The 13,532-nt window shown below is 45.5% G+C and overlaps 1 protein-coding gene across 4 annotated transcripts in view; it reads left to right on the forward strand.

Annotated features, from left to right (window-relative positions):
- The first annotated feature begins 325 nt into the window (after window positions 1–325).
- Window positions 326–13,532, forward strand: part of FURIN (furin, paired basic amino acid cleaving enzyme) — a 186,468-nt gene continuing 173,261 nt past the window's right edge. For all 4 annotated transcript variants that reach the window (XM_088472900.1, XM_088472901.1, XM_088472899.1 and 1 more), the window contains exon 1: window positions 326–997. The gene's annotated coding sequence lies outside the window, so the exon portion shown is untranslated. The remainder of the gene's footprint in view (window positions 998–13,532) is intronic.

Genomic DNA, 13,532 nt, shown 5'->3' on the forward strand with positions numbered 1-13,532 from the left:
ATGAGGCTCAGCAGCAAACCCGACAGGGTATGTGTCCGAGTGTGAGGTATAGCTCCCGCAGAACCCCGGCTGGCAGAGTTCGGTGTGCGCGTGACGTGGGAGCGGCGCTGCCGGGAAGAGGAGGGGGATTGGGAGGAAGGAGAGCTGCCGGGTTCCCCCCTCTCCTGTCAGACTGTTGTCGTTGCTGCTCTCGCAAGAACGCGGCGGCATCCGGATTGCCACTATCCCGTTTCTGTCCTCTGTAGCCGGAGTGTGCGCCTTTAGCACTGCAGGTCACCCAGGAAGAAGTGATGGGGGGGGGTGGGAGGGTTTGGGATGAGGATAAGGGAAATAGGAGCCCGTTATAAAGCGTGTAGTACGTTGTTGTCACCGCTCCAGTGTTGCAACGCCGGCCAATCGCGTGTGCACGGTGCTCCCAGACACGTTCTGTAGTTCAAACCCGAACCCTGCTCCCTACAATCCTGCCCGCACAACGTTCCAGAGCAGAACGCTGGCTCCGTTCCTCAGGCGGCAGCAGAACAACTGTCGGGACTAAAGCGCACGAAGCAGCAGCGCCGCGCTTGGGTTACTCCCGGAGTTCCGGCCGGGGCGGCTCTACTTCCAGCGGTGACTCACACACAACAAGCCGGCTCCTGTACTGAGCGAGCTCTTCCGATAGTACGTAATTACACCTCTGGTAATTATCAGTCTAGCGCTTGTCTCCTCCCTTGTCCGGGCTGTGGAAGGGGCGGGCACTGGGAGACTGGACTGGTTTAGACGGGAGATGACGCTGCCTCCAGCGTCCCACATAAAGCAGCAGCAGCAGCAGATCGGAGGAAGAGGGGGGAGTAGTTGTACAGTCTGGAACTGGCAAGAGAAGGGAAAAGTTCTATACAGACACTCTGGAACGCCATAGAGCCCTTTAGGCAGCCTCAGAAGAGAATGGCCGCACATAACTCCTTATTAAGTCGGGCTGGGTGATATTTTTATTTTTCATTTCTAGATCTGAATGTGAAAGGTAAGTTTAATGGACATGTTTATGTGTATTCCTCTTATGGTCATTAAACGTGTACAGTAGGGTGTTGGAGAACATAATCCAAGTATTATGATCTGCATACAATTGCTTAACTATGGCAAGAGCTTGAGGATTAAGTACATCGCCTATTGATTACTGAGGCACTGTTATTATTTCCAGATAGGGTTAGCGAACATCGTGGCACTGTTATAGTTCCACAGTCTGTCACTAAGTTCTAGGTACTCACTATCATTTGTTAGGGTGAGCTGCGAAATTACATTGGACACTTTTGGCGTTAGGCTAGACTGCCTTTCACAAGTATACCTGTTCAATGGGTAACTGTAATATAAAATCAACTTAGTGGTGTAAACATACCCAATGTCTGCGCCCCAACCTCCCCCCCCCTATCTATGGAGCTGTACCCTGCCGTATTATGCGATGTGCTTTATGGCAAGTCCTCTTATGTCATGAATTATTGCATGATCTGTTCTGTCTCATATCCCCAGTGGCTGTACACTGTGGTAGCTTCTTATTAGACGTTGCTTACCTATATTGCTCAAGTTCCTTTCCATTGTGTCTTATCTGTTGATTACTATATAGTGGGTGTGTTACCTTTCTTTGCATACTTGTGAAAAAAAAAAGTCTATTTGTTTTACATTGTAATTGTAGCTTTGTTGTGAGCCGAGAAGGAGACACAACCGTAAATAATTTGGAAAAAGATAAGGATCCAAATCTAGTGTTGTTTTAGATCTTGTTAAAATAATGCTCATTGCATACCGTAGTTCTATGTTTTGTTTTCCCATCATTACGCTTATCCCTGCCACATCTCAAACCTCTCTCTCTTCCCCTCTTATTTATTTTTGGGATGTTAATAAATATTTGTCCAGCGTTCACTTTATTTTGCAGTGTTCTGATGACAAGCCTTCTCCTTTTTTGCTACTTATCCTGAACATCTATTTTTTTTTCTCAAACTCCACACACTTTTGATACAAATGCATTGTTGCGAGATACTGGCTGAAATCCCTGACCGTTGAGTCAAAAAGACAAATAAGAGAAATAAATCAATTTTCTTTTAAATTTTAACAAAAATTTAAGATTAGTTGTTTAGGGTCATTTGTGTTTGTTGTTGCGAGTCATTAATTGGTAATTCAAGTTGACACAGTAAAGTTGAGTACACTCTAGGGCAGTGTTGGCTAACCTTGACACTCCAGCTGTTGTGGAACTATATATCCCAGCATGCCCTGCCACAGTTTTAGAATACCCTAATAGCAAAACTGTAGCAGTGCATGCCCCATGGGTTATGTAGTTCCATAACAGCTGGAGTGTCAAGGTTAGCCGACACTGCACTAGGACGACAGGACAGCCGATCAATTGGATGATTGGTAAGTGCATACACACTTACTAATCGACGGCCCGATGCGTCGTGATTGACGTCACAACTGGGCTGGCATTTATATGTGACCTTCCAGTTCAGCTGTCAATCACTGGCGGCCTCTGTAGTAAGTGTATGGGCGGTCAGGATGCACCAATATATCTGCAGATATTGGGTATCAGCTATGCTGCACAGCTGACGCGATATGTCTGAACGATTTCATTCAGACATATTGCTGGTACGCGCCCGCCGATGCGCTCACAATATTTCAGCCAGTGTGTACCCGAATTGTCACAAAATTATTTGTTTCTTCCACTAATTGTAGGTCTTATGTATTTTGTGTAGTAATTAATGGAAGGGGGACTTATAGACCACATATACACAGTGGGATATGTGGTGAGTGCCTTTTACCTTTTTTTTTTTTTTCTGTTACCGTCCCCCCTCCAAATTAATGTTGTTCCAAGTAATAGTCTTAACCAGGGGGGCATACTGCAATACATTTCCAAGCCTATTTATAATAGACAGCTGCAATACATGTACCACAGCTGTCGTCTGATTGCTAACATCATCGCAGGATGTGTCCGTTCCAGTGCGCATGTGGCAGTCAGGTTTTTTTATCTTATTTTTTTTGTTGAACTTGCGTCTAAAGCGTATTTTCTAACTATGTTGAGCAGCAGTAAAATGTTTTCACTTTGGTCTTTCCGCCTGATTCAGAAATGAACGCAATCGAGATTACGTACGGAGATCGGGCGATTGTTTGCCATTGCACATGCGTATAAGGTGCACTGCGCCTGTGCAGCATTCACATTGCAATTACAGACGCACATAGGAATCCGTCGCAAAGTTAGTGACAGGTGGATAGAGTTTGGGGGTGAACTTCTGCTTTACTCCTTGGTTTGACTTGTTTTATCTTTGCTACCAGAAAAATGTGTGTTAAAATCCAAATTTGTACGTCCTTTATCCAAATTAGAGTGTGTGTGTGTGTGTGATTGTTTTTTTTTTTTTTATAAAAACTTATCACCTTTTGGGTATCTCATCCACTAACAACCATTGTGTGTTTGTACTAGTGTTTTAACGCTTGAAAACAACTGAAAATGTAAAGCCTTGTTTCTGAATAACCCCATATCCACTCAGGGCATTACAGTAATGTTATGTATTAAGGTCACTGGAGTGACCTCTAATTATCGCCCTACCCCAAGTAATTACACTTTGTTAACTGCATGTCAAATGTATTTTAATTTAGCATGCGGTTTGAAGTGCATTTTAATTAGTATTTCATGTTTTATTTTTTAAACCTACTAGGGGACATTGGCCCTCATTCAGAGTCGATCGCTAGATACAAGTGGTCGCTCTGAATGAGGGCGGCCGCTTGTGGTGTGAAGTGCGGCCTCCTGGTCGCTAGCTAAGCTGTGGGTTACCACCCACAGCTCTAGCAAGCGACCAGATTGATGGTCGCGATGGTTAGGACCATTGCGACCATCGGGGCTTGCGACGAGACCCTAAGGTTGGGTCTCGGCAAGCGCAAGCCCCAGGGAGCTTCCTGCTCTGATCAAGCAGGAAGCTACCCACTGACATCATTGCTGATGTCAGTGGGGCCGCCCCAAACGGCAAACGTTCCGTCGGGAACGCCTCCGTTTGGCCGGCCACCAACCTTGCCCGCCTCCCAAACGGGGCGAGCTGTCAATCACCATCGACAGCTCGCCCCCTTTGGTGTGAGATCTGGAGCGAGGGAGCGCCCTCGCTAGCCGGGTCTCGCGCATGTCGGAGCCGGCTCTGACGTGCGCATGCCCAGTGGGCAAAACATCGACCCGGTTGCGAGCGCTCAGAGCTTGCGACCGGGTCTGAATAAGGCCCATTGTCTTATACTGGCTACGGTAGTTTTCTGTCCGCACCTGATGGATAGACTTAAGGGCGTCTATATCAAATCATATTTGTGGGATAACCCCTGGAAACATCTCATAGCGTTAGCTGCTGAGACTGGGCTTGGTAAATTGGGCATTAGCTATCAACTTACTTTTTTTTGCAGGGACGTGTTCCTATTGGAGCCTCTGTCTCTACATGCGCTTTTTGTTAAAAAAAATGTAAATTTGTGCAAGAAATTATCACTAATTAATAATCGGAAAACTAATTAATAGGCCCTCCCTAAGGGAGAGATGTAATTATCAGCCTGGTTTAAAAAAAAATGCTTTTTTAAAATTGATGGCGAAAATTGCTAAAAATCTGATTTTGCCAAATCAGAGTTCATGACTTCTTCCCCTATATAAAAGTTTTAGCGGAAAACTAGTTTAGTTTATTCACATGTGTGTTTCTGGAAAGTGTACAAATATTTCTATAGTTTACAGATTTGTGTACATATATTTATATTCTTTTGTTTGAATTCATAATTTCCAAAGCCTGGCCTGAACTAGGAAGTGACTGAAAATCCACTGTTTTACCATTTGTCTGCAGTAATTGGAGAAAAATAAGCTCAGACTATGCTGTGTGTCAAACATTGTTGACCTTTTGTGTTTTGAAGCATATAATTTCTGGGTGTTTTTAAGGTAATCTCCATGACAGCAAAACGTAAAGCAGTGATAGAGCAGGTCTCTGCAGAAGATTGAAATCGTTTTGTTCTGTGTTAGAAAGCAAATCTGAAGTCAGAAAATTGCAGACTGTTCTGCTTTGTGTGTACTTATCTGTTACCCTAGCTAAGTCACCAATTGGTAACCTTTAGAATGTAGATTTGTCCAGCCTGCATTTATTTGCTTGACCTGGTCATGTATTTTAATTTTTTGTTTTGTTTTGCTTAGTAATCCAATGCGTCGTCAACTTTGACTGAATAAGTGTCCACCTTAGGACCATCCCCATGCTTATGCCATGTCCCCAACCTCACCTTTCAGTATTTACGTAATCTTTTTTAATTAGTGAAGCCCGCATTTAATATTCTTCTGATGCTGGATCAAAGTAATATGATGTGATAAATTATTGCCATTTATGTTTTCAATTTGTACCTAATGTGACCTCTGCAGTTTCCTGTTCCTCCTGACATTTGTGTCTGGATATCATGCAAAGAATTAAAGCTGCTTTTGAAGGGAAAGGAGGGTAAGACTAAGGTGCCCATCCACCAGCAGACCTCAAAACGATTGCATGGTTACGACATTGTAATTGTGCAGTCATTTGTCAGTCCGTGATGAGCCTACACTGAACGAGCAGTCGTTCAGTGTAGGCACATCAATCATCTACAAACATGCTGAACCTGACGTTATCGTCAGGTTGTCCAGCATGTTTGCAAGATGATAGATGTCTAAACGACCAGTGGGCACGCGCATCGCTGGTTGTCTGAGACATTTTTTGAAACAATCTGCAAACTATTATCTAACGATATCGTTATAGTTCAATTAAATCATCTAGTGCAGTGATTCCCAACCTCGGTCCTCAAGGCACACTAACAGTCCTGGTTTTAGTGATATCCATGATTGTGCACAGATGGTTAAATCAAAATAACTGAGGTACTAATTAAGTCACTTGTGCTCAAATATGGCTATCCCTAAAACCTGGACTGTTAGTGTGCCTTGAGGACCGTGGTTGGGAACCCCTGATCTAGTGGATGGGCAAATTTAATTGGATGATTCCATCTTAGGGAGCGATCCAATTAGTCGCGAGTCCCCTTGCAGTGAGTAAGTGCGGCTGTATGCCGCACTTATGATACTGCCGAACTCGCAGATTTTTGTACGCAGCCCCATAGGGTAGCATACAAAAATGTGCGGGTCCAGCACAAGACAGGGCTGCAAGGGGTGTGAGTTCGGGTGCTGGTGTTTGTACTCCGTTGCAATGGCAACTCGCCCCCTTCCTGGGTAATTGGATGGACCCCCATTACAACTACCATGCTCTCAAGTAAGCCATACACTGACAACTTCAAGGGCGGATGTACTAAAATAAGGTCAAACATTCGAAAACTACAGTTTTCGAAAGGTTTAACGCAATCCCCATATGTATCAAGCTCCGGAAAGCAATACTTTCCAGAGCTTCAGCCTGATGAGCAATTCCATCTATAGATGGCATTGCCTACAGAAACCTATGGGCCTCTTTTCGCAGGCATCCCCCGAGAGGGATCCAAAATATCTCCCTCCATCCGTCCCCGCAGCTTGCACAAGCCTCCTCCAAAACTGTTGGTGGGTGTGACATTAGTATTATCATTTAGGAATGGGATTGACACGCCGGTTCAAATCCCGACAGCGGATGCCCGATATGAGGAGATTACGACTGGGGTAGGTAAGCATACTAACCCTCCTAACGCCCCCCCCCCCCCCACAACCATAACCCTCTCTTAGTGGTGCCTAACCCTAACCTCCTCTCTCCAGGGGTGCCTAGACCTAACGCCCCCTCCCCGCACCCTAAACCTAACCCTCCCAGGGGGATGCTTAAACCTAACCTCCCCCCCGGTGGTGCCCAACCCTCCCTCCTAGGGGTGCCTAACCCCAACCCCCCCCCCCTCCCCCCCAAACCTAACGCTAGACTCCCTAATACTAACCCTCCACCCCACCCCACCCTGCTAAGGGCGCCCCAGACTTGCCTTCGTTCGGGCTGGCGTCCTCGGCATTCCGGTGTTGGGAATAACATAGGTGTCGGTATTTCGACGTCTGTTACATCCCTTGCTGGGATTCTACAGCAGGTGGCAGAAATCAGCTGTTTTATACAGTGGGGAAAGGGATCAAAAAGCAAAGATAAGCAGGTAAAACACTGGTCATGCAGGAGGCGTAATCCTGTGTAGGTGAACACAGGAGCAGACATGAGAGAGGAGGGCACTGCTCACGAGAGATTACAGACAAGGAACACCGTTTAGAGCAGGCATGTCAAACTCAAAACTCAAAATCCTGATTGGGCCAAATAATCAACGTCTAAGCTTGTGTGAGCTGCAAGAAAAAGAAAGTCTGATATTCAGTTTGTAAGGTTTTTATTAGGAAAAAAACAGTTTTTTTTTTATATTTTCTTTCTGATACTTGATCTCTCTTTTCTGCCAGGAAAAATCTTATTGGATGTGATAACTTTTACAACTGAACCAAGATGAAAGTCTGTCAATCTGGAGAGTTGTTCCTCCGTATATACTAATACCTCATATCAGTGTGAGCTGGGAGCTGTGTTATTTCCCCTCATATATCTGGAGGGACAGAGGGCGTGGGAAGGGACATATGTTCCATGTTCGAGAAAAACCACCATATAGGTAGGCTTTACATGGAACATGTGTCCCTTCCAGCCCCCTCTGTCCCTCCAGTCCAACCACACATGTCCCCTCTTGCTCCCTGTGTCCTCCTCCAACCCCTGTGCTCCCCCACCCCCTCCAATTTACCATCTCCTTAATAAAACACAACCGTCAGCTGTCTGCGAAGAGCAGGAGCTGAAAAAGGAGCAGACGCACCCTGAGGGCACGGCCCTCTTTAGTGCTCCTGAGCAGACGGGATGCGGCGGGCGCAGAGCAAAGGCAGCCATGAATACACAGAAGACATTTTCCCCATCTCTACCATAGTGCGCATGTGCAGAACGGTGAATGCTGTCCGATTGGAGCTGAGCTCCGTTTGCTGCTGCTGGCCAGCATGAACTGGCAGGCCGCGTTGAACTTTTACTAGAATAGTTACAGCGGGCTGCAAAAGTATGCAATGGGGGCCGCATGGATACTTAACTTTTACTGTGTTTTACTTTAATTGACTCTTGAGTAACGACTTGTTTTATGTTGTCATATATTGCTATAGTGTTCACTCTAGCTCCAGCGGCAGGCAGGGTGCCGGAGCTAGAGAGGGCAACTTTGTGCGCGCGGGCGAAAAGGGGGCGTGGCCATAAAAGGGGGCATGTCTATAAGACGCGTCCCCTTTTTCATCACACTTGGGGGCGTGCCCGGCACTTACGGACATACCGGGCAGCCCCCAAGCGCTGCAAACAGGGAGAATAGATGCCGGGCGCATGCGCCCAGCGTCTATTCTCCGGCGGTGACCGGTAAGTTATGTCTTACTAGGGTCTGAAATTGTTGATTCCTGCATGTCCTTGCATGGTGAATGTGCTAGTACAGACTGGCTAATTTAATGGTTAATGTAAAGGGTTTGTATCATGCTTACCCCTTCCGGTGGTTTTAAACATGGGAATTGCAAACAGACATTCAATATATGATCTACACACCTAGGCCCTCATTCAGAGGCGCTTGCAAGAAGCGAGCGCTCTTTCTGAATGAGGGTGGGCGCTTGTTTTTTTTTTTTTTTTTTTTTTAGTGCGGCCTCCTGGTCGCTAAGTAAGCTTCAGCGACTGACCAGGGTGATGGTCACGATGGTCAAGACCATCGGGGCCTAAGGTTGGGTCTCGGCAACCGCAAGCCCCAGGGAGCTTCCTGCTCTGACAGAGCAGGAAGCTCCCCACTTGGCCGGCCACAAAATGGCAGCCGTTCCGTCAGGAACGCCTCCGTTTGTGTAGCCACTCACCCCCGCCCACAAAACGGGGTGAGCTGTCGATCAACATCGACAGCCACCCCTTTTGAAGTGAGATCCGAAGCGAGAGAAACTCTCTCTCGCTCTGGGGCTTACGCACGCGTAGTGCGGCCACTGCGCGTGCGCAGGGCCTTAACACCGACCCGGTTGCGAGCGCTCACGCTTGCGACCGGGTCTGAATGAGACCCCTAGAAGATATATCTGCAGATCAGATGATTGTTGTTCTGTGTGTATGAACAGCCATCCTCTTCCTTCTGTCCTCTGGCCGGGAGTCACCCCCTCCCCGCGGCTGCTGCAATTGTACGGACGGTCGGCTGATCGCCCGTAAACACAGCACGATGGACAAATATATCTGCCATGAGCTGTGCAGCACAGCCAACGCGATATGTCTGTGAACAACGTAGTTCACAGAAATATCGCTGGTACACAGTACACATTGGCCGACAGGCATACGCTATATTGGCCGATTAATTGATCGACCAATATATCTGCCAGTGTGTACCCAGCATAACACTACTTGCAAAGTAAACTAATATCTGCAAATAAACCTGCACGCACTTTCAGACAAGAGTTTGGCTTCCTTTGCTTCAATTTCAATGTTGCTTGCATCGTCCACCAATGTGAATGCTTGGTACTTTGTATGCTGCGCTGCTCTTTTGAAAACAATGTTTTTTCTCTCTGCCCTCAACAGACCATTTTCAGTGCACCTGTGCTTTAGGACATCAAAGCTTTATTTTCAGATTTATTAACCCCTCACCTCCCCCTTTTTTTAGCTTTCTTATACTTTGCCATATTTCCTAGGTATTAAAATGAATACCAACAGTTACAGTACTTTTGAAAACATGTGGACTAATATCTGAACTTGCCGATCCTGCTCTTACATTTAGTGTTCACTCTAGCTCCGGCGGCAGGCAGGGCGCCGGAGCTGGAGAAGGCACTTCTGGCGCGCACCCAGACACGCCGGGCAGCCCCCAAGCGCTTCTGACAGGGAGAATAGATCCCGGGAGCATGCGCCCGGCGTCTAGCCACCGGCGGTGACCTGGTCACCACACATTTCCCCACCCGCGGGACACTGCAACCCACAGGTGAAGACGTCACCCGCAGGCTGTGAGGGCAAGGCGCTTTTTCCCTCCTGAGTGACATTCCCGTGAGTTGCAGTCTTCTGCATGCTGTCTAGTAGCATAAAGCTGAGACAGCTACTGTAGCTGTGAGGGAAAACAAACTTTTTATACACAAAACCCTGTTTGATCAAAAGTCACCGCAGACAATGCCTTTATTGTTTAAACATACATTTAGCCATGAATAAATAGCATAAATTTTTTTTTGTTCCTGACGTGGAAATTGTTTTTTGTTTACATTTTTTTTTTTTTGATGACTCATTTTTATATCTAGTGCATTGCCGACGTTGAATGGTGTCTATAGAAGAAATGTCATTTTATTAAAATATCTAGGATTAAACCACTACTTACAAGCTTCATATTTGTGGCTTGGAAATTTTTACTGCTGTGGTGATAAAAGCTATGTATAACCAAAATAAGGTAGAGTTTATGTACCCTTTTAAGCTTACAAATACTGTGTATGTTATTTTGTAGGTGCTCTATTAAGACATTGTTTCAGGATTTAAAGTGCCTATTAAAAAACTTTTCTGGCAGTTAAAAAAAAATAAATAAATCAAAAAAAAAAGTGGAACATTACTCCTAAACTCTAGATTAATAAATTCTCCCCTACTCTCATCCCCATAATAAAATAGGCCTCTCAAAGTGTCCAACTATTTCAAAACTCAGAGAGGCTGCCAAACAAATTACTGGCAGGATAGTCTGTTAGCAAGAACTGCTATATTTTGCATTACCAAAAACAACTATGCATACTTTTTTTTACCACTGAAACCGCTGTGAAAATTAAAAGTAAAAAATTATCCTATCTCAAGGGAACACTAAATTACTATTAAAAAGGTCCTGCAAGCAAACATTGTGCTTTTAGTAGAATTTGGTGTACAGTGGTAATTTTAGTACCATTTGAAAACTGTTTCGGTTAAATCCACCTTCTATAGTATGTTGCTAATTTATTTTTTTTCTTTTCCTCTAAATATCTTTCTTATCATATGCAGTTTTAGTAGAAACTGGGGTTAATTCTATTGATTTTTTTTTTTTTCCCCCCGTAAGTAATGGTGCAAGTGAGCCGCCAGATCCCGTGTGACTCTGGTTTGGCGCTGTTCGTCTTTTTTTGCCCGAAAATGCGTCTTAAGCTAGGTACACACAGTCTGATTCATTTATTTATTTTAATCTGGATGACAAAAGGGCCCTTTTTTTTTTTCCCCAGCAAATTGAAAGCTCCAATATCTGTGCTATACACTGCAGTTTTTTATTAGAAGCTACCTATTTTCCACCACACTAATTTTGCATATGTCCGCCCACAAGGAGGATGACGTAGTCACGGGAAAACGTAGGAAATATGAGCAGATTTTCCAGAATACGCGCATACAGACTGCTTGATATCGGGAAGTTGGGGCTGAGGTTTTTTGGTCAGACCGGATAATCGAAAGAATGCAGATGTTTTGTAACAGTTTTATTGGTGAAACAATCGTTCATACACACTATACAATAAATGTGAGCGATCACCCGATTATTGGCAAATCTGCCCAATAATTGTATAGTGTGTGTACCTAGCTCTTTGTTGCAAACGAATGTGACAAATACTTGCACTTGAATATCTGTGTGCGACTGAATCTGTATAAGTAGCACAAAGGACTTCGGCGTAGCTGCTGCATTATAGCACTTTTTATTCAAATTCAGACTCAGTGTAACACTTGTTTATCTACTATCAGGAAGGGTTTGTTGCTCTCGTTTGTGACATAAGCTGCATACACATGTAAAGATTCTCTGTCCAACTATTTGGCTGGTTGGAATGAAAACCGGACTTTGGTACTTACCAATAAATCCCTTTCTCTGATTCCACCGGGGACATGGAGTCTCACACAGTGGGGGTATAGATGTGTGCTAACCGGGAGCTGGCACTTTAAGAATTTAGAGGTGAGACTAGCTCCTTTCACCCCCCCCTTCCCCGCCTCAGTCGTAGAAAACTGCTACCGAGGAGAGCTGGGTGGGCATCCAGTGTCCCCTGTGGAATCGGAGAAAGGGATTTATCGGTAAGTACCAAAATCCTGTTTTATCCTTCATCCACTAGGGTACACTGGAGTCTCATACAGTGGGGACGTCCCAGAGCTCCCATTCCGGGTGGGAGAGCGCTGAGAACCCTGTAGAACCTCACAGCCATACTGCAAGGCAAAGGCCGCGAAAGTATCAAAACGAAAAAGTTTGACCAGGATATGTATCCCCTACCAAGAGGCCGCCCAAGAAAAACTGAGCCATGGAAAACTCTGTAGGCAACCGACTAGGGAGAACCCACTGAGCCCCATGGAATGCGCTGTGAGAGAACTAGAGGTTCCTGAGATGAGGCTGCATAGGCCTGTCTGAATGGTCAGACGAATGCAGCCTGCAATAAGCTGCTGTGAGGCCGATCCACCAAGATGAGCAAAATCAGACCAGACAAAGAAAATCCTACTACATGAGAGATGTCGTCCTATCCAAGTAGATCCGTATGGTTGTGACAACAACCAAGAATCTGCCAGAAATACTGGAACACAATAGGTTGTCTAATGTAGAACGCAGACACCACCATAGGAAGTAAAAACATGTGCAAATGAAAATCAACCCTGTCCACATGGAAAACCAAGTAGGGAGAGCCTTGGAAGAGGACCCAAAGATCCGACCCACTGCTCAGGACTGAGAGAATAACCACCTGCCTTAATAAGGATTTTAAATCTACAATCTGTAACTGAACTACCAGATCGTAAAAAAAAAAAAAAAAAATAGAACTCATCCAAAGTCCACAGAGTCATGGGAGAAAGAAATGGCAGGTGTGACCTGATAACCCCCTGGAGGAAAGTGTGAACATCCAGAAGCAAAACCCGATTCCTTAGAGAGAAATAGTGCTGAGATCAGAACTCTTAGAGATCCCAGCCGAAGGAACACTGAGGCCCTGATTCAGAGCCGGACGCTATTTGCGCTCGCTCGTTCAGAAAAAAAGGGGTGGCTATTCAAATGAACCGTTCGCTCTTTGTGGTCTGCTCACGCCTCTAGGTCTGAACGAGTGAACAAAACTTGCGGTCGTTTTTTGGAAAACTACGCCCCCTGGCCGCTCTCATCCTATGTCATGTCAGCTACTTATTAGATTAATCGAGTACATCGACCAGTGTATGAACTGCTCGCTATTCTTGTGGTTGCTTTTTCCTACCACAATCTTGCGAGCAGTTCTGACTATAAAATAACCCAGTGACGTGGTCAATGACGCTGCTGTATTAATTATGCACACCCATAAAACGCCCGTTTTGACCTTTAAGCACGCCTGCGTTCTGATCTCCACTCCCCGTTTTCAAGCACCTTTCCCTGTTACCACCCACATACGCCTCCTCCTGTCACTCAAAATAGCAGGCATTCGCTATTTAGCGAACAAACTATTTTCGGCCGCACTGGTTCGCGCATGCGTATTATGATCCGTACGCATGCGCAGTTGTGCAAACATCGCTCGGAACGAATGAGCGGCCGCTTACGAGCGGCTCTGAATCAGGCCCTGAATTCCAACCAACAGAAAAAGGAGTAGTCTAGCTACCCTGAACTGTGAAAGAGGTGGGCCCTGGTGTTCACACCAAGTTACATAC

The sequence above is a fragment of the Taudactylus pleione genome, unplaced genomic scaffold (genome assembly GCF_031769625.1).
Source record: "Taudactylus pleione unplaced genomic scaffold, aTauple2 ptg000129l, whole genome shotgun sequence".
NCBI lineage: Eukaryota > Metazoa > Chordata > Amphibia > Anura > Myobatrachidae > Taudactylus > Taudactylus pleione.